This window comes from Rhipicephalus microplus, chromosome 5 (genome assembly GCF_043290135.1).
Source record: "Rhipicephalus microplus isolate Deutch F79 chromosome 5, USDA_Rmic, whole genome shotgun sequence".
Lineage (NCBI taxonomy): Eukaryota > Metazoa > Arthropoda > Arachnida > Ixodida > Ixodidae > Rhipicephalus > Rhipicephalus microplus.
This window is the reverse complement of record NC_134704.1, coordinates 164,098,287-164,118,757: the sequence shown is the minus strand read 5'-3', so window position 1 is coordinate 164,118,757 and position 20,471 is coordinate 164,098,287. Positions and strand designations below refer to the sequence as shown.

At 45.6% G+C, this 20,471-nt stretch overlaps 5 non-coding genes across 5 annotated transcripts; all 5 read left to right on the top strand.

Moving 5' to 3' along the window:
* Positions 1-5,595: 5,595 nt before the first annotated feature.
* On the top strand, positions 5,596-5,667 carry TRNAW-CCA (transfer RNA tryptophan (anticodon CCA)). Its single transcript has one exon. It is a non-coding gene; the product is annotated as a tRNA-Trp (tRNA).
* A 2,245-nt stretch (positions 5,668-7,912) lies between these two features.
* TRNAW-CCA (transfer RNA tryptophan (anticodon CCA)) lies at positions 7,913-7,984 on the top strand. Its single transcript has one exon. It is a non-coding gene; the product is annotated as a tRNA-Trp (tRNA).
* Positions 7,985-13,214: 5,230 nt separating this feature from the next.
* TRNAW-CCA (transfer RNA tryptophan (anticodon CCA)) lies at positions 13,215-13,286 on the top strand. The gene has a single exon. It is a non-coding gene; the product is annotated as a tRNA-Trp (tRNA).
* Positions 13,287-15,973: 2,687 nt separating this feature from the next.
* On the top strand, positions 15,974-16,045 carry TRNAW-CCA (transfer RNA tryptophan (anticodon CCA)). The gene has a single exon. It is a non-coding gene; the product is annotated as a tRNA-Trp (tRNA).
* Positions 16,046-20,194: 4,149 nt separating this feature from the next.
* On the top strand, positions 20,195-20,266 carry TRNAW-CCA (transfer RNA tryptophan (anticodon CCA)). Its single transcript has one exon. It is a non-coding gene; the product is annotated as a tRNA-Trp (tRNA).
* Positions 20,267-20,471: the final 205 nt, after the last annotated feature.

The window sequence follows — 20,471 nt, the reverse complement described above, 5'->3', positions numbered from 1 at the left end:
TCGCGACTGCAGGGTGCCCAGGTGTGCTGGTTGTCGCGCTTTTGGGCATGAGCAGGCGGACTGTACTCGTTCCTATGACAGTGCAGCAAGTCGAGCAACAAATGCCGACCACAGTGAATTGCTCATGGATGAAGAGGAAGCAGAGAGGGCCGCGGCGTCGAAGGCAGGAGAGGAGGCGTCTCATGCAGTGGCGACCAGCGAGGAAAAGACGGAGACACCTAAGCAAGACGCAGGCACAGATGAAAATACGGTTGTGGGCACTCCAACACCACGGCGTTCGACTCAAATGGAAACCCAGCACAAGGCTGAACCAGTCATCGGGTCCGACGCTACTTCGGACATGGATACAGTTGAAGCTACGCCAGTAAAGCGCCGCCTGAATGAGGAAGACGCGGCGTCCCAGCAGCGTCTGACCCAGGAAGATCAAGGGCAGTGGCGAGTGGCTGGCTCCAAAAAGTCTCGCGGTGCTGGCCGCCTGCGTTCGTCGTCGCTTTCACGCGGCGGCGACGGGACGACGCCGTGAGCGTCGGCCGGACAGTTGTTTAGGTGTTGGTAAGGTAAGCGTCTTTCGCTCGGCTTTCTCTCATCACGATGGCGACGATTAGATTGGCGACGCTAAATGTACGTGGGCTTTCTGCCAAACGGCGGCAAAACCAGCTTTACCGCCTGATTTTAGAACAAGATCTGGACATCGTCGCTGTACAGGAAACTAAAGTAGAGAGTGAAGAGCATGCTGAGCGAATGGTGCAGCCTTTCACAAGAGTGTTTGATGTGTGCGTTTGTCACGCGGTAGGTGCGTCTGCAGGTTGCCTCTTGTTAATTCGGCAGAGCCTAAATGCGAAAGTGGAGTCTGTAACCACCTGCGAGGCGGGTCGTTTTATTATATGTGATTTATCCCTACCAAGAGAAAAATGGAGAGTAATCTGTGTGTACGCACCCACTGTGATTCAAGATCGAAAGGAGTTTTTTGAAAAACTTGATGCGTATTTAAAATGTGAACGTAAACTAATTTTGGCTGGGGATTTCAACTGCGTTTGTTCGAGTATAGATTAATCAAGTTCCAGGTCATACAGAAATTCAAGCACTGCCGTTCTAATTGATATGGTGGCGAAAGCTCAGCTAGAGGACGTGGGTGAATGTCTTTGCAGTGGAAAAGGGGTTATGTTTACCCACTTTCAGCGTTCAAGCCATGCTATACTTGACAGAGTATATGTGTCTTCCGAAATCATTCCTTCGTGCCATGATTACAGAGTTACACCTGTTACGTTTAGTGATCATTGTTTGGTTTCATTCTCAATGGGTAAACATAAAAGGAATAAAAAAATTTCTCTTGGGACCTCGGGAAATTTAATGTAAAGCTACTAAAGGATGAAGAGTTTAATCGGATTTTTCTAGAGGGCATAGAAGACTTAGCAAATAGAACACTTGAATCCTGGGGACATAAGTGGGAAATATTTAAACAGACCATTAAACTGAAAGCACTTGAGAGAGCCAGTATCCTGAGACATGCTGAAAAAGAACTTGAAGTGCGTTTGCGTGAAAACTTGCAACAGTTAGTAGCGGATGAATGTACTAAGGCCGGAACATTTTCAGAGGAGATAAACATAACTAAAAAGAAGCTAGAGTTGATAGACCAAGAACGTTATCGTGGAGCATTGATTCGAGCTCGAGCAGAAAACTTGGTAGCGGGAGAAATGCCAACAAAACGAGCTCTTGGAGCTGAGAAGAGACATGCCTGTAATAATGAAATAAGAGAAATGGAATATAAAGGAACAAGGTGCCATACGAAAGAAGCAATAGCCGGTGCTTTTTTCGAATATTACAAAGAGTTATTCACACCAACCAGTGTACACGCAGAACGTTTTAATAGCGATTTCATTTCATTAATGCCAAGACTTGATGATGAAAGAAAGAAAATTTTAGAATTGCCTATAACAGAGCGAGAAGTTGAAAAAGCAATTGATAAGTTAAACAATGGTAAGTCTCCAGGACCAGATGGCCTTAGTGCTGCAGTCTACAAGGAATTCAAACACGTAGTTTCACCTATTTTGAGGGAGGTATTTAACGAGGCTTTTAAGTGTAAACAACTTCCACCATCGTTTTTGTCAGCCCACACGGTCTTAACACCTAAAACAGAAGATCCCGCGAAGTTAAGAAGTGTTACTGCTTATAGACCAATTAGCCTAACTAATGTTGACTATAAAATATTGATGAAAATATTGGCCAGAAGACTCCAGACAGTTATGACAAAACTGATTGGGCCCCACAAAACTTGTGGCATAAAGGGAAGGAAAATAATGACCAACATAAACATAGCACGATCAATCCTAGAAAGTTGTGACGTTATGCATCTCAATGTTGCCATGCTTCAAATTGACCTCGAAAAGGCATTTGATCGCGTGCCGCACGACGTGCTCCTTTCATTACTTGAGCACATTAACGTAGGGAGTTTGATTAGCGAAGGAGTGCGCATGGCTTACACTGGATGCACAACGAGATTGGTATTAAATAAAACTGCGGGTGAGCGTATACCTGTGCTGCGGTCAGTAAGACAGGGGTGTCCACTATCGCCCCTGCTTTTTGCTATTTTCATTGAACCTTTCTGCTTAAGTGTAATTAATAACCCTGCAATAAGCGGCTTTAAACTGCATGAAGCTGAGGTTAGCCTCCTCGCATACGCAGACGACATTGCAGTTTTCTGTACAAATTATGAGAGTATAATGCATGCTGTAAATGCCGTGAAAACTTTTTGCCAGGCGAGTGGTAGTGCCGTGAACTGGGATAAGTGCCTTGGCTTTTGGCATGGGGAATGGGACGTCACGCCAAGAGTATTTCTAAACATTAAATGGCAGGAAACACCAGTGAAGTATTTAGGAGTGCCGCTGGAGTTCTATCATGACAGTAAACCGTATTGGAAAAAAGAAACACAGGCATTGCGCAATGATGTAGAAAAATGGAAAGGTTGGGGTATTTCGATATTCGCACGGGCCACAACATGCAACTTGTTTCTGGTGAGCAAGCTGTGGTACGTAATGCAGGTTTTGCACTGCAGTAGAATAAGTGTACAGAAAATACACAGAGTATTTGCAATTTTTATATGGAGCTCTGTATGGGAAAGATCAAGCCGCACAAACCTTTTCAGAAAAGTTAGAGATGGTGGACTCGGATTAGTTCATTTGTACATAAGACAACTTGTCAATCGTTTCCTTTTTCTGCGTGATGTGGATGACCCCTTTTTGAGAACTGTTATACAACTAAGGTTATCTAGAGTGCTGCCGGGATTTCTCGTATCATCATCAAATATGCAAGGACCAATACAAGGGTATTTAAAAGAAGTTGTTTCGTCTTTCCGCTTTTTGTCAGTAAGATTTTCGTTAGAGTATCTGGCTGAAGTACCACGTAAAAAATTGTATAGAGACCTTGTCGATGTTTTACTGCCTGTTCCATTGTACCGTCAGCTATATTGTGCAGGCCCAGGACAGGATGTACTGAAACGTGTTAAAAGAATGCTTGTAGCGCCAGGGGTCAAAACTTCTTTTTTAAATTACATACTGGTACCTTACCAGTTAAAACGTGGTTGCAGGATAAGGGAATATTCGTGCCATGGAGCACAAATTGCCACTTGTGTAATAAACCGGAAACAATTGAACACGTGTTTATAGATTGCTGGAGTGGGGTCTTTTTCTGGGATATACTGCAAAGAACCTTGAAAAAAGAATTACCGTTAAGTCCACATGGCATCCGTTTTCTTTCGGTTAAAAATGAGGCAGGCGTACCTTATGATCTTATCATGCTTCTGCGCCTGCACAGTATATGGAAAACCCGATGTGCCTTTGAAAACGCGGATGTAGAAGTGCTAGCTGTGCGCCAATATTTTTGCAAATCTGTGTGCCATTTTCTTGAAATGCTGAAAAGCCAAGAGGATCTGCCAGACTGGATTGGGTGCATTGAGCGATTGTTACGAAAGCCCAAGTATTGATTAATAGTCAGCCAAGAGCTGACGGTACCTCAATGAACTCTGTGGGTGTATTTTGTGACGCACTTGAATATGGACCCATATGTAAATATGTAAAATGTGAACAGTCATGATTTGCAAGGCAATAAAAAAAAAAAGACTCGGTGGCGACACGGTAGCACGTCTGACTCCAGATCAGAAGGTTGCGTGTTCGAATCACGTCCGGGTCATATTCTCTTTCTTATTATTTTCATCTATTTATCTTTTTATTTGTCTGTCCACGATGACTTGTCTCTTTACCTGTGCTTCATCGACAGAAGGCCGAGCGAAACATGCTACCCCGTGTGTACGAACGGCTTCACTAAGTGGACTCGGTGGCGACACGGAAGCACGTCTGACTCCAGATCAGAAGGTTGCGTGTTCGAATCACGTCCGGGTCAAATTCTCTTTTTTAATATTTTCATCTATTTGTCTATCTACTTATTTGTCTGTCTACAATGACTTGTCTCGTTACCTGTGCTTCATCGACAGAAGGCCGTGCAAAACAAGCTACCGCGTGTGTGCGAACGGCTAGGCTAAGTGGATTCGGTGGCGCCACAGTAGCACGTCTTACCCAGATCAGAGGGTTGCGTGTTCGAATAACGTCCGTGTTAAGTTCTCGTTTTTGTTATTTTCATCTGTCTATCTACCTCTTTGTCTGTCTACAACGACTTGTTTCTTTACCTGTGCTTCATCGGTAGAAGGCCGAGCAAAACATGCATCCACGTGTGTGCGAACGGCTACCCTAAGTGCACTCGGTGGCGAACTGTTAGAGCGTCCGACTCGAGATCAGAAGGTTGCGTGTTCGAATCGCGTCCGGGTCAAATTCTCTTTCTCAATATTTTCATCTGTCTATCTACTTATTTGTCTCTCTACAATGACTTGTCTCTTTACCTGTGCAGCATCGACACAAGGCCGAGCAAAACATGCTACCGCGTGTGTGCGAACGGCTACACAAAGTGGACTCGGTGGTGACACACTAGCACATCTGACTCCAGATCAGAAGGTTGCGGGTTTGAATCACGTCTGGGTCAAATTCGCATATTTATTATATTCATCTATCTGTGTATCTACACTTTTGTCTGTCTACAAAGACTTGTCTCTTTACCTGTGCTTCATCGACAGAAGGCCGAGCAAATCATGCTACCGCGTGTTTGCGAACGGCTACCCTAAGCGGATTCGATGGCGACACGGTAGCACGTCTGACTCCAGATCAGAAGGTTGCGTGTTCGAATCACGTCCGGGTAAAAGTGTCTTTTTATTATTTTCATCTATCTCTCTATCTACTTATATGTCTGTCTACAATGACTCTTCTCTTTAGCTGTGCTTCCTCGACAGAAGGCCAAGCAAAACATGCTACCACGTGTGTGCGAACGGCCACACTAAATGGACTTAGTGGCGACATGTTAGCATGTCTGACTACAGATCAGAAGGTTGCGAGTTTGAATCACGTCTCGATTAAATTTCCTTTTTTCTTATTTTCATCGATCTGTCTATCTACTTATTTGTCTGTCTACAATGACTTGTCTCTTTACCTGTGCTTCATCGACAGAAGGCCGAAAAACATGCTACCACGTGTGTGCGAACGGCTACCCCAAGCGGACTTGGTGGCGCAACGGTAGCGCGTCTGACTCCAGATCAGAAGGTTGCGTGTTCGAATCACGTCGGGGTCAAATTCTCTTTTTTATTGTTTTCAACTATCTGTCTACTTATTTGTCTGTCTACAATGACTTCTCTCTTTACCTATGCTTCATCGACAGAAGGCCGAGCAATACATTCTAGTGCGTGTGTGCGAACGGCTACACTGATTCAACGCGGTGGCGACCCGGTAGGACGTCTGACTCCAGATCAGAAGGTTGCGTGTTCGAATCACGTCGATGTCAAGTTCTCTCTTTTGTTATTTTCATCTATCTGTCTATCTACTTATTTGCCTGTCTACAATGACTTGTCTCTTTACCTGTGCTTCACCGGCAGAAGGCCGAGCAAAACATGATACCACGTGTGTGCGAACGGCTGCCCTGAGCGGACTCGGAGGTGCAACGGTAGCGCGTCTGACTCCAGATCAGTAGGTTAAATGTTCAGATCACGTCCGGGACAAATTCTCTTTTTAGTACTTTCATCTATCTGTCTATCTACTTATTTGTCTATCTGCAATGACTTGTCCCTTTACCTGTGCTTCATCGACAGAAGGCCGATCAAAACATGCTACAGCGTGTGTGCGAACAATTACTCTAAGTGGACTCAGTGGCGCAACTTTAGCACGTCTGACTCCAGATCAGAAGGTTGCGTGTTCGAATCAAGTCCGGGTCAAATTCTTTTTTTGATTATTTTCATCTGTCTATCCACTTATTTGTCTGTCTACAATGACTTGTCTCTGTACCTGTGCTTCATCGACAGAAGGCCGAGCAAAACATGCTACTACGTGTGTGCGAACGGCTACACTAAGTGTACACGGTGGCGATACGGTAGCACGTCTGACTCCAGATCACAAGGTTGCGTGTTCGAATCAGATCCGGGTCAAATCCTCTTTTTCATTATTTTTATCTATCTGTCTATCTTCTTATCTGTATATCTACAATGACTTGTCTCTTTACCTGTGCTTCATCGACCGAGCAAAACATGCTACCACGTGTGTGCGAATGGTTGCCTAACGGACTCGGTGGCGACACGGTAGCACGTCTGACTCCAGATCAGAAGTTTGCGTGTTCGAATCACGTCCGGGTCAAATTCTCTTTTTTATTATTTTCATCTGTTTAACTTTTATTTGTCTGTCTACAATGACTTGTCTCGTTACCTGTGCTTCATCGACAGAAGGCCGAGCAAAACAAGCTACCGCGTGTGTGCGAACGGTTACGCTAAGTGGATTCGGTGGCGACACGGTAGGGCGTCTTACTACGGATGAGAGGATTGCGTGTTCGAATCACGTCCGTGTTAAGTTCTCGTTTTTGTTATTTTCATCTGTCTATCTACCTCTTTGTCCATCTACAACGACTTGTTTCTTTACCTGTGCTTCATCGATAGAAGGCCGAGGAAAACATGCTACCACGTGTGTGCGAACGGCTACCCTAAGTGGACTCGGTGGCGAACTGTTAGCGCGTCCGACTCCAGATCAGAAGGTTACGTGTTCGTATCGCGTCCGGGTCAAATTCTCTTTCTTATTATTTTCATCTGTCTATCTACTTATTTGTCTGTCTACAACGACTTGTCTCTTTACCTGTGCTTCATCGATAGAAGGCCAAGCAAAACATGCTACCACGTGTGTGCGAACGGCTACCCTAAATGGACTCGGTGGCGAACTGTTAGCGCGTCCGACTCTAGATCAGAAGGTTGCGTGTTCGAATCACGTCCGGGTCAAATTCTCTTTCTTATTATTTTCATCTGTCTATCTACTTATTTGTCTGTCTACAATGACATGTCTCTTTACCTGTGCTTCATCGACAGAAGGCCGAGCAAATCATGCTACCGCGTGGGTGCGAACGACTACCCTAAGCGGATTCGATGGCGACACGGTAGCACGTCTGACTCCAGATCAGAAGGTTGCGTGTTCGAATCACGTCCGGGTAAAAGTCTCTGTTTATTATTTTCATCTATCTGTCTATCTACTTATTTGTCTGTCTACAATGACTCTTCTCTTTAGCTGTGCTTCCTCGACAGAAGGCCGAGCAAAACATGCTACCACATGTGTGCGAACGGCCACCCTGAACGGACTCGGTGGCGACATGTTAGCATGTCTGACTCCAGATCAGACGGTTGCGAGTATGAATCACGTCTGGATCAAATTTCCTTTTTTCTTATTTTCATCACTCTGTCTATATTCTCATTCGTCTGTCTACAATGACTTGTCTCTTTACCTGTGCTTCATCGACAGAAGGCCGAGAAAACATGCTACCACGTGTGTGCGAACGGCCACCCTAAGCGGACTCGGTGGCGCATCGGTAGCGCGTCTGACTCCAGATCAGAAGGTTGCGTGTTCGAATCACATCGGGGTCAAATTTTCTTTTTAATTGTTTTCAACTATCTGCCTACTCATTTGTCTGTCTACAATGACTTCTCTCTTAACCTAAGCTTCATCGACAGAAGGCCGAGCAATACATGCTACTGCGTGTGTGCGCACGGCTACACTAAGTCAACTCGGTGGCGACCCGGTAGGACGCCTGACTCCAGATCAGAAGGTTGCGTGTTCGAATCACGTCGATGTGAAGTTCTCTCTTTTGTTATTTTCATCTATCTGTCTATCTACTTATTTGTCTGTCTACAATGACTTGTCTCTTTACCTGTGCTTCATCGACAGAAGGCCGAGCAAAACATGCTACTACGTGTGTGCGAACGGCTGCCCTGAGCGGACTCGGAGGTGCAACGGTAGCGCGTCTGACTCCAGATCAGTAGGTTAAATGTTCGAATCACGTCCGGGTCAAATTCTCTTTTTATTATTTTCATCTATCTGTCTATCTACTTATTTGTCTGTCTAAAATGACTTGTCCCTTTACCTGTGCTTCATCGACATAAGGCTGTGCAAAACATGCTACCACGTGTGTGCGAACGGCTACCCTAAGCGGACTCGGTTGCGCAACTTTAGCACGTCTGATTCCAGATCAGAAGGTTGCGTGTTCTAATCACGTCCGCGTCAAACTCTCTTTTTAGTATTTTCATCTATCTGTCTATCTACTTATTTCTCTGTCTGCAATGACTTGTCCCTTTACCTGTGCTTCATCGACAGAAGGCTGAGCAAAACAAGCTACCGCGTGTGTGCGAACGGTTACTCTAAGCGGACTCAGTGGCGCAACTTTAGCACGTCTGACTCCAGATCAGAAGGTTGCGTGTTCGAATCAAGTCCAGGTCAAATTCTTTTTTTTATGATTTTCATCTGTCTATTCACTTGTTTGTCTGTCTACAATGACTTGTCTCTTTACCTGTGCTTCATCGACAGAAGGCCGAGCAAAACATGCTACCGCGTGTGTGCGAATGACTACACTCAGTGTACTGGGTGGCGATACGGTAGCACGTCTGACTCCAGACCACAAGGTTGCGTGTTCGAATCACGTCCGGGTCAAATCCTCTTTTTTATTATTTTCATCTATCTGTCTATCTACTTATCTGTATGTCTACAATGACTTGTCTCTTTACCTGTGCTTCATCGACATAAGGCCGAGCAAAACATGCTACCACGTGTGTGCGAGTGGTTAGCTAATGGACTCGGTGGCGACACGGGAGCACGTCTGACTCCAGATCAGAAGGTTGCGTGTTCGAGTCACGTCCGGGTCATATTCTCTTTTTTATTATTTTCATCTATTTATCTTTTTATTTTTCTGTCTACAATGACTTGTCTCTTTACCTGTGCTTCATCGAGAGAAGGCCGAGCGAAACATGCTACCGCGTGTGTACGAACGGCTACACAAAGTGGACTCGGTGGTGACACAGTAGCACGTCTGACTCCAGATCAGAAGGTTGCGGGTTTGAATAACGTTCGGGTCAAGTTCTCTTTTTTACTATTTTCATCTATCTGTCTATCTACTTATTTGTCTGTCTACAATGACTCTTCTCTTTAGGTGTGCTTCATCGACAGAAGGCCGAGCAAATCATGCTACCACGTGTGTGCGAACGGCTACCCTAAACCGACGCGGTGGCGACACAGTAGCGCGTCTTACCCAGATCAGAGGGTTGCATGTTCGAATCACGTCCGTGTTAAGTTCTCGTTTTTGTTATTTTCATCTTTCTATCTACCTCTTTGTCTGTCTACAACGACTTGTTTCTTTACCTGTGCTTTATTGATAGAAGGCCGAGCAAAACATACTACCACGTGTGTGCGAACAGCTACCCTAAGTGCACTCGGCGGCGAACTGTTAGAGCGTCCGACTCGAGATCAGAAGGTTGCGTGTTCGAATCGCGTCCGGGTCAAATTCTCTTTCTTATTATTTTCATCTGTCTATCTATTTATTTGTCTCTCTACAATGACTTGTTTCTTTACCTGTGCTGCATCGACACAAGGCCGAGCAAAACATGCTACCGCGTTTGTGCGAACGGCTACACAAAGTGGACTCGGTGGTGACACAGTAGCACGTCTGACTCCAGATCAGAAGGTTGCGGGTTTGAATCACATTCGGGTCAAGTTCTCTTTTTTACTATTTTCTCTATCTGTCTATCTACTTATTTGTCTGTCTACAATGACTCTTCTCTTTAGGTGTGCTTCATCGCAAGAGGGCCGAGCAAATCATGCTACCACGTGTGTGCGAACGGCTACCCTAAACGGACGCGTTGGCGACACGGTAGCACGTCTGACTCCAGATCAGAAGGTCGCGAGTTTGAATCACGTCCGGGTAAAATTCGCCTATTTATTATTTTCATCTATCTGTGTATCTACACTTTTGTCTGTCTACAAAGACTTGTCTCTTTACCTGTGCTCCATCGACAGAAGGCCGAGCAAATCATGCTACCGCGTGTGTGCGAACGGCTACCCTAAGCGGATTCGATGGCGACAAGGTAGCACGTCTGACTCCAGATCAGAAGGTTGCGTGTTCCACTCACGTCCGGGTAAAAGTCTCTTTTTATTATTTTCATCTATCTGTCTATCTACTTATTTGTCTGTCGACAATGACTCTTCTCTTTACTTGTGCTTCCTCGACAGAAAGCCAAGCAAAACATGCTACCACGTGTGTGCGAACGGCCACACTAAACGGACTCAGTGGCGACATGTTAGCATGTCTGACTACAGATCAGCAGGTTGCGAGTTTGAATCACGTCTGGATCAAATTTCCTTTCTTCTTATTTTCATCAATCTGTCTATCTACTTATTTGTCTGTCTACAATGACTTGTCTCTTTACCTGTGCTTCATCGACAGAAGGCCGAGCAAAACAAGCTACTACGTGTGTGCGAACGGCTGCCCTGAGCGGACTCGGAGGTGCAACGGTAGCGCGTCTGACTCCAGATCAGTAGGTTAAATGTTCGAATCACGTCCGGGTCAAATTCTCTTTTTATTATTTTCATCTATCTGTCTATCTACTTAGTTGTCTGTCTAAAATGACTTGTCCCTTTACCTGTGCTTCATCGACATAAGGCTGTGCAAAACATGCTACCACGTGTGTGCGAACGGCTACCCTAAGCGGACTCGGTGGCGCAACTTTAGCACGTCTGATTCCAGATCAGAAGGTTGCGTGTTCTAATCACGTCCGCGTCAAACTCTCTTTTTAGTATTTTCATCTATCTGTCTATCTACTTATTTCTCTGTCTGCAATGACTTGTCCCTTTACCTGTGCTTCATCGACAGATGGCTGAGCAAAACAAGCTACCGCGTGTGTGCGAACGGTTACTCTAAGCGGACTCAGTGGCGCAACTTTAGCACGTCTTACTCCAGATCAGAAGGTTGCGTGTTCGAATCAAGTCCAGGTCAAATTCTTTTTTTATTATTTTCATCTGTCTATTCACCTATTTGACTGTCTACAATGACTTGTCTCTTTACCTGTGCTTCATCGACAGAAGGCCGAGCAAAACATGCTACCGCGTGTGTGCGAATGACTACACTCTGTGTACTGGGTGGCGATACGGTAGCACGTCTGACTCCAGATCACAAGGTTGCGTGTTCGAATCACGTCCGGGCCAAATCCTCTTTTTTATTATTTTCATCTATCTGTCTATCTACTTATCTGTATGTCTACAATGACTTGTCTCTTTACCTGTGCTTCATCGACAGAAGGGCGAGCAAAACATGCTACCACGTGTGTGCGAGTGGTTAGCTAACGGACTCGGTGGCGACACGGTAGCACGTCTGACTCCAGATCAGAAGGTTGCGTGTTCGAGTCACGTCCGGGTCATATTTTCTTTTTTATTATTTTCATGTATTTATCTTTTTATTTGTCTGTCTACGATGACTTGTCTCTTTACCTGTGCTTCATCGAGGGAAGGCCGAGCGAAACATGCAACGCGTGTGCACGAACGGCTACACAAAGTGGACTCGGTGGTGACACAGTAGCACGTCTGACTCCAGATCAGAAGGTTGCGGGTTTGAATCACGTTCGGGTCAAGTTCTCTTTTTTACTATTTTCATCTATCTGTCTATCTACTTATTTGTCTGTCTACAATGACTCTTCTCTTTAGGTGTGCTTCATCGACAGAAGGCCGAGCAAAGCATGCTACCATGTGTGTGCGAACGGCCACCCTAAACGGACTCGGTGGCGGCATGTTAGCATGTCTGACTCCAGATCAGACGGTTGCGAGTATGAATCACGTCTGGATCAAATTTCCTTTTTTCTTATTTTCATCACTCTGTCTATATTCTCATTTGTCTGTCTACAATGACTTGTCTCTTTACCTGTGCTTCATCGACAGAAGGCCGAGAAAACATGCTACCACGTGTGTGCGAACAGCCCCCCTAAGCGGACTCGGTGGCGCATCGGTAGCGGGTCTGACTGCAGATCAGAAGGTTGCGTGTTCGAATCACGTCGGGGTCAAATTTTCTTTTTAATTGTTTTCAACTATCTGCCTACTCATTTGTCTGTCTACAATGACTTCTCTCTTAACCTAAGCTTCATCGACAGAAGGCCGAGCAATACATGCTACTGCGTGTGTGCGCACGGCTACACTAAGTCAACTCGGTGGCGACCCGGTAGGACGTCTGACTCCAGATCAGAAGGTTGCGTGTTCGAATCACGTCGATGTGAAGTTCTCTCTTTTGTTATTTTCATCTATCTGTCTATCTACTTATTTGTCTGTCTACAATGACTTGTCTCTTTACCTGTGCTTCATCGACAGAAGGCCGAGCAAAACATGCTACTACGTGTGTGCGAACGGCTGCCCTGAGCGGACTCGGAGGTGCAACGGTAGCGCGTCAGACTCCAGATCAGTAGGTTAAATGTTCGAATCACGTCCGGGTCAAATTCTCTTTTTATTATTTTCATCTATCTGTCTATCTACTTATTTGTCTGTCTAAAATGACTTGTCCCTTTACCTGTGCTTCATCGACATAAGGCTGTGCAAAACATGCTACCACGTGTGTGCGAACGGCTACCCTAAGCGGACTCGGTTGCGCAACTTTAGCACGTCTGATTCCAGATCAGAAGGTTGCGTGTTCTAATCACGTCCGCGTCAAACTCTCTTTTTAGTATTTTCATCTATCTGTCTATCTACTTATTTGTCTGTCTACAATGACTTGTCCCTTTACTTGGGATTCATCGACGGAAGGCCGAGCAAAACATGCTACCACGTTTGTGCGAACAGCTGCCCTAAGCGGACGCGGTGGCGCAACGGTAGCGCGTCTGACTCCAGATCAGAAGGTTGCGTGTTCGAATCACGCCTGGGTCAAATTCTCTTTTTTATTATTTTCAACTATCTGTCTATCTACTTATTTGTCTGTCGACAATGACTCTTCTCTTTACTTGTGCTTCCTCGACAGAAGGCCAAGCAAAACATGCTACCACGTGTGTGCGAACGGCCACACTAAACGGACTCAGTGGCGACATGTTAGCATGTCTGACTACAGATCAGCAGGTTGCGAGTTTGAATCACGTCTGGATCAAATTTCCTTTCTTCTTATTTTCATCAATCTGTCTATCTACTTATTTGTCTGTCTACAATGACTTGTCTCTTTACCTGTGCTTCATCGACAGAAGGCCGAGCAAAACAAGCTACTACGTGTGTGCGAACGGCTACCCTAAGCGGACTCGGTGGCGCAACTTTAGCACGTCTGATTCCAGATCAGAAGGTTGCGTGTTCTAATCACGTCCGCGTCAAACTCTCTTTTTAGTATTTTCATCTATCTGTCTATCTACTTATTTCTCTGTCTGCAATGACTTGTCCCTTTACCTGTGCTTCATCGACAGAAGGCTGAGCAAAACAAGCTACCGCGTGTGTGCGAACGGTTACTCTAAGCGGACTCAGTGGCGCAACTTTAGCACGTCTGACTCCAGATCAGAAGGTTGCGTGTTCGAATCAAGTCCAGGTCAAATTCTTTTTTTTATTATTTTCATCTGTCTATTCACCTATTTGTCTGTCTACAATGACTTGTCTCTTTACCTGTGCTTCATCGACAGAAGGCCGAGCAAAACATGCTACGGCGTGTGTGCGAATGACTACACTCAGTGTACTGGGTGGCGATACGGTAGCACGTCTGACTCCAGATCACAAGGTTGCGTGTTCGAATCACGTCCGGGCCAAATCCTCTTTTTTATTATTTTCATCTATCTGTCTATCTACTTATCTGTATGTCTACAATGACTTGTCTCTTTACCTGTGCTTCATCGACAGAAGGGCGAGCAAAACATGCTACCACGTGTGTGCGAGTGGTTAGCTAACGGACTCGGTGGCGACACGGTAGCACGTCTGACTCCAGATCAGAAGGTTGCGTGTTCGAGTCACGTCCGGATCATAATTTCTTTTTTATTATTTTCATCTATTTATCTTTTTATTTGTCTGTCTACGATGACTTGTCTCTTTACCTGTGCTTCATCGAGGGAAGGCCGAGCGAAACATGCAACGCGTATGCACGAACGGCTACACAAAGTGGAATCGGTGGTGACACAGTAGCACGTCTGACTCCAGATCAGAAGGTTGCGGGTTTGAATCACGTTCGGGTCAAGTTCTCTTTTTTACTATTTTCATCTATCTGTCTATCTACTTATTTGTCTGTCTACAATGACTCTTCTCTTTAGGTGTGCTTCATCGACACAAGGCCGAGCAAATCATGCTACCACGTGTGTGCGAACGGCTACCCTAAACGGACGCGGTGGCGACACAGTAGCGCGTCTTACCCAGATCAGAGGGTTGCATGTTCGAATCACGTCCGTGTTAAGTTCTCGTTTTTGTTATTTTCATCTGTCTATCTACCTCTTTGTCTGTCTACAACGACTTGTTTCTTTACCTGTGCTTCATCGATAGAAGGCCGAGCAAAACATGCCACCACGTGTGTGCGAACAGCTACCCTAAGTGCACTCGGCGGCGAACTGTTAGAGCGTCCGACTCGAGATCAGAAGGTTGCGTGTTCGAATCGCGTCCGGGTCAAATTCTCTTTCTTATTATTTTCATCTGTCTATCTACTTATTTGTCTCTCTACAATGACTTGTCTCTTTACCTGTGCTGCATCGACACAAGGCCGAGCAAAACATGCTACCGCGTTTGTGCGAACGGCTACACAAAGTGGACTCGGTGGTGACACAGTAGCACGTCTGACTCCAGATAAGAAGGTTGCGGGTTTGAATCACGTTCGGGTCAAGTTCTCTTTTTTACTATTTTCATCTATCTGTCTATCTACTTATTTGTCTGTCTACAATGACTCTTCTCTTTAGGTGTGCTTCATCGACAGAAAGCCGAGCAAATCATGCTACCACGTGTGTGCGAACGGCTACCCTAAACGGACGCGTTGGCGACACGGTAGCACGTCTGACTCCAGATCAGAAGGTCGCGAGTTTGAATCACGTCCGTGTCAAATTCGCCTATTTATTATTTTCATCTATCTGTGTATCTACACTTTTGTCTGTCTACAAAGACTTGTCTCTTTACCTGTGCTTCATCGACAGAAGGCCGAGCAAATCATGCTACCGCGTGTGTGCGAACACCTACCCTAAGCGGATTCGATGGCGACACGGTAGCACGTCTGACTCCAGATCAGAAGGATGCGTGTTCGAATCACGTCCGGGTAAAAGTCTCTTTTTATTATTTTCATCTATCTGTCTATCTACTCATTTGTCTGTCGACAATGACTCTTCTCTTTAGCTGTGCTTCCTCGACAGAAGGCCAAGCAAAACATGCTACCACGTGTGTGCGAACGACCACACTAAACGGAATCAGTGGCGACATGTTAGCATGTCTGACTACAGATCAGAAGGTTGCGAGTATGAATCACGTCTGGATCTAATTTCCTTTTTTCTTATTTTCATCAATCTGTCTATCTACTCATTTGTCTGTCTACAATGACTTGTCTCTTTACCTGTGCTTCATCGACAGAAGGCCGAGAAAACATGCTACCACGTGTGTGCGAACGGCCACCCTAAGCGGACTCGGTGGCGCATCGGTAGTGCGTCTGACTCCAGATCAGAAGGTTGCGTGTTCGAATCACGTCGGGGTCAAATTCTCTTTTTAATTGTTTCCAACTATCTGCCTACTCATTTGTCTGTCTACAATGACTTCTCTCTTAACCTAAGCTTCATCGACAGATGCCGAGCAATACATGCTACTGCGTGTGTGCGCACGGCTACACTAAGTCAACTCGGTGGCGACCCGGTAGGACGTCTGACTCCAGATCAGAAGGTTGCGTGTTCGAATCACGTCGATGTGAAGTTCTCTCTTTTGTTATTTTCATCTATCTGTCTATCTACTTATTTGTCTGTCTACAATGACTTGTCTCTTTACCTGTGCTTCATCGACAGAAGGCTGAGCAAAACATGCTACTACGTGTGTGCGAACGGCTGCCCTGAGCGGACTCGGAGGTGCAACGGTAGCGCGTCTGACTCCAGATCAGTAGGTTAAATGTTCGAATCACGTCCGGGTCAAATTCTCTTTTTATTATTTTCATCTATCTGTCTATCTACTTATTTGTCTGTCTAAAATGACTTGTCCCTTTACCTGTGCTTCATCGACATAAGGCTGTGCAAAACATGCTACCACGTGTGTGCGAACGGCTACCCTAAGCGGACTCGGTGACGCAACTTTAGCACGTCTGATTCCAGATCAGAAGGTTGCGTGTTCTAATCACGTCCGCGTCAAACTCTCTTTTTAGTATTTTCATCTATCTGTCTATCTACTTATTTCTCTGTCTGAAATGACTTGTCCCTTTACCTGTGCTTCATCGACAGAAGGCCGAGCAAAACATGCTACCACGTGTGTGCGAATGGTTACCTAACGGACTCGGTGGCGACACGGTAGCGCGTCTTACTACGGATCAGAGGGTTGCGTGTTCGAATCACGTCCGTGATAAGTTCTCGTTTTTGTTATTTTAATCTGTCTATCTACCTCTTTGTCTGTCTACAACGACTTGTCTCTTTACCTGTGCTTCATCGATAGAAGGCCGAGCAAACATGCTACCACGTGTTTGCGAACGGCTACACTAAGTGTACACGGTGGCGATACGGTAGCACGTCTGACTCCAGATCACAAGGTTGCGTGTTCGAATCAGGTCCGGGTCAAATGCTCTTTTTTATTATTTTCATCTATCTGTCTATCTTCTTATCTGTATGTCTACAATGACTTGTCTCTTTACCTATGCTTCATCGACAGAAGGCCGAGCAAATCATGCTACCACGTGTGTGCGAATGGTTACCTAACGGACTCGGTGGCGACACGGTAGCGCGTCTTACTACGGATCAGAGGGTTGCGTGTTCGAATCGCGTACGGGTCAAATTCTCTTTCTTATTATTTTCATCTGTCTATCTACTTATTTGTCTGTCTACAATGACTTGTCTCTTTACCTGTGCTGCATCGACAGAAGGCCGAGCAAAACATGCTACCGCGTGTGTGCGAACGGCTACACAAAGTGGACTCGGTGGAGATACGGTAGCACGTCTGACTCCAGATCAGAGGGTTGCGTGTTCGAATCACGTCCGGGTCAACCTCTCTTTTTATTATTTTCATCTGTCTATCTACTTATTTGTCTGTCTACAATGACATGTCTCTTTACCTGTGCTTCATCGACAGAAGGCCGAGCAAATCATGCTACCGCGTGTGTGCGAACGACTACCGTAAGCGGATTCGATGGCGACACGGTAGCACGTCTGACTCCAGATCAGAAGGTTGCGTGTTCTAATCACGTCCGCGTCTAATTCTCTTTTTAGAATTTTCATCTATCTGTCTATCTACTTATTTGTCTATCTGCAATGACTTGTCCCTTTACCTGTGCTTCATCCACAGAAGGCCGAGCAAAACATGCTACAGCGTGTGTGCGAACAATTACTCTAAGCGGACTCAGTGGCGCAACTTTAGCACGTCTGACTCCAGATCAGAAGGTTGCGTGTTCGAATCAAATCCAAGTCAAATTCTTTTTTTTATTATTTTCATCTGTCTATCCACTTATTTGTCTGTCTACAATGACTTGTCTCTTTACCTGTGCTTCATCGATAGAAGGCCGAGGAAAACATGCTACCGCGTGTGTGCGAACGGCTACCCTAAGTGGACTCGGTGGCGAACTGTTAGCGCGTCCGACTCCAGATCAGAAGGTTACGTGTTCGTATCGCGTCCGGGTCAAATTCTCTTTCTTATTATTTTCATCTGTCTATCTACTTATTTGTCTGTCTACAACGACTTGTCTCTTTACCTGTGGATCATCGATAGAAGGCCAAGCAAAACATGCTACCGCGTGTGTGCGTACGGCTACACTAAGTGGACTCGGTGGCAACCCGGTACCACGTCTGACTCCAGATCAGAAGGTTGCGTGTTCGAATCGCGTCCGGGTCAAATTCTCTTTCTTGATACTTTCATCTGTCTATCTACTTATTTGTCTGTCTACAATGACTTGTCTCTTTACCAGTGCTGCATCGACAGAAGGCCGGGCAAAACATGCTACCGCGTGTGTGCGTACGGCTACACTAAGTGGACTCGGAGGAAACCCGGTAGCACGTCTGACTCCAGATCGGAAGGTTGCGTGTTCGAATCACGTCCGGGTCAAGCTCTCTTTTTAATATTATCATCTGTCTATCTACTTATTTGTCTGTCTAAAATGACATGTCTCTTTACCTGTGCTTCATCGACAGAAGGCCGAGCAAATCATGCTACCGCGTGTGTGCGAACGACTACCCTAAGCGGATTCGATGGCGACACGGTAGCACGTCTGACTCCATGTCAGAAGGTTGCGTGTTCTAATCACGTCTGCGTCAAATTCTCTTTTTAGTATTTTCATCTATCTGTCTATCTACTTATTTGTCTATCTGCAATGACTTGTCCCTTTACCTGTGCTTCATCCACAGAAGGCAGAGCAAAACATGCTACAGCGTGTGTGCGAACAATTACTCTAAGCGGACTCAGTGGCGCAACTTTAGCACGTCTGACTCCAGATCAGAAGGTTGCGTGTTCGAATCAAATCCGGGTCAAATTCTTTTTTTTATTATTTTCATCTGTCTATCCACTTATTTGTCTCTCTACAATGACTTGTCTCTTTACCTGTGCTTCACCGACAGAAGGCCGAGCAAAACATGCTACCACGTGTGTGCGAACGGCTACACTAAGTGTACTCGGTAGCGATACGGTAGCACGTCTGAATCCACATCACAAGGTTGCGTGTTCGAATCAGGTCCGGGTCAAATCCTCTTTTTTATTATTTTCATCTATCTGTCTATCTTCTTATCTGTATGTCTACAGTGACTTGTCTCTTTACCTGTGCTTCATCGACAGAAGGCCGAGCAAAACATGCTACCATGTGTGTGCGAATGGTTACCTAATGGACTCGGTGGCGACACGGTAGCACGTCTGACTCCAGATCAGAAGGTTGCGTGTTCGAATCACGTCCGGGTCAAATTCTCTTTTCATTATTTTCATCTGTTTACCTTTTTATTTGTCTGTCTACGATGACTTGTCTCTTTAATTGTGCTTCATCGACAGAAGGCCGAGCGAAACATGCTACCACGTGTGTACGAACGGCTTCACTATGTGGACTCGGTGGCGACACGGTAGCCCGTCTGTCTCCATATCAGAGGATTGCGTGTTCGAATCACGTCCGGGTCAAATTCTCTTTTTTCTTATTTTCATCTATTTGTCTATCTACTGATTTGTCTGTGTACAATGACTTGTCTCTTTAATTGTGCTTCATCGACAGAAGGCCGAGCGAAACAAGCTACCACGTGTGTACGAACGGCTTCACTATGTGGACTCAGTGGCGACACGGTAGCACGTCTGTCTCCATATCAGAGGGTTGCGTGTTCAAATCACGTTCGTGTTAGGTTCTCTTTTTTATTATTTTCATCTATCTGTCTATCTACTTATTTGTCTGTCTACAACGACTTGTCTCTTTACCTGTGCTTCATCGATAGAAGGCCAAGCAAAACATGCTACCACGTGTGTGCCAACGGCTACCCTAAATGGACTCGGTGGCGAACTGTTAGCGCGTCCGACTCCAGATCAGAAGGTTGCGTGTTCGAATCGCGTCCGGGTCAAATTCTCTTTCTTATTATTTTCATCTGTCTATCTACTTATTTGTCTGTCTACAATGACTTGTCTCTTTACCAGTGCTGCATCGACAGAAAGCCGAGCAAAACATGCTACCGCGTGTGTGTGTACGGCTACCCTAAGCGGACTCGGTGGCGCAACGGTAGCGCGTCTGACTCCAGATCAGAAGGTTGCGTGTTCGAATCGCGTCCGGGTCACATTCTCTTTCTTAATATTTTCATCTGTCTATCTACTTATTTGTCTGTCTACAATGACTTGTCTCTTTACCAGTGCTGCATCGACAGAAGGCCGGGCAAAACATGCTACCGCGTGTGTGCGTACGGCTACACTAAGTGGACTCGGTGGAAACCCGGTAGCACGTCTGACTCCAGATCGGAAGGTTGCGTGTTCGAATCACGTCCG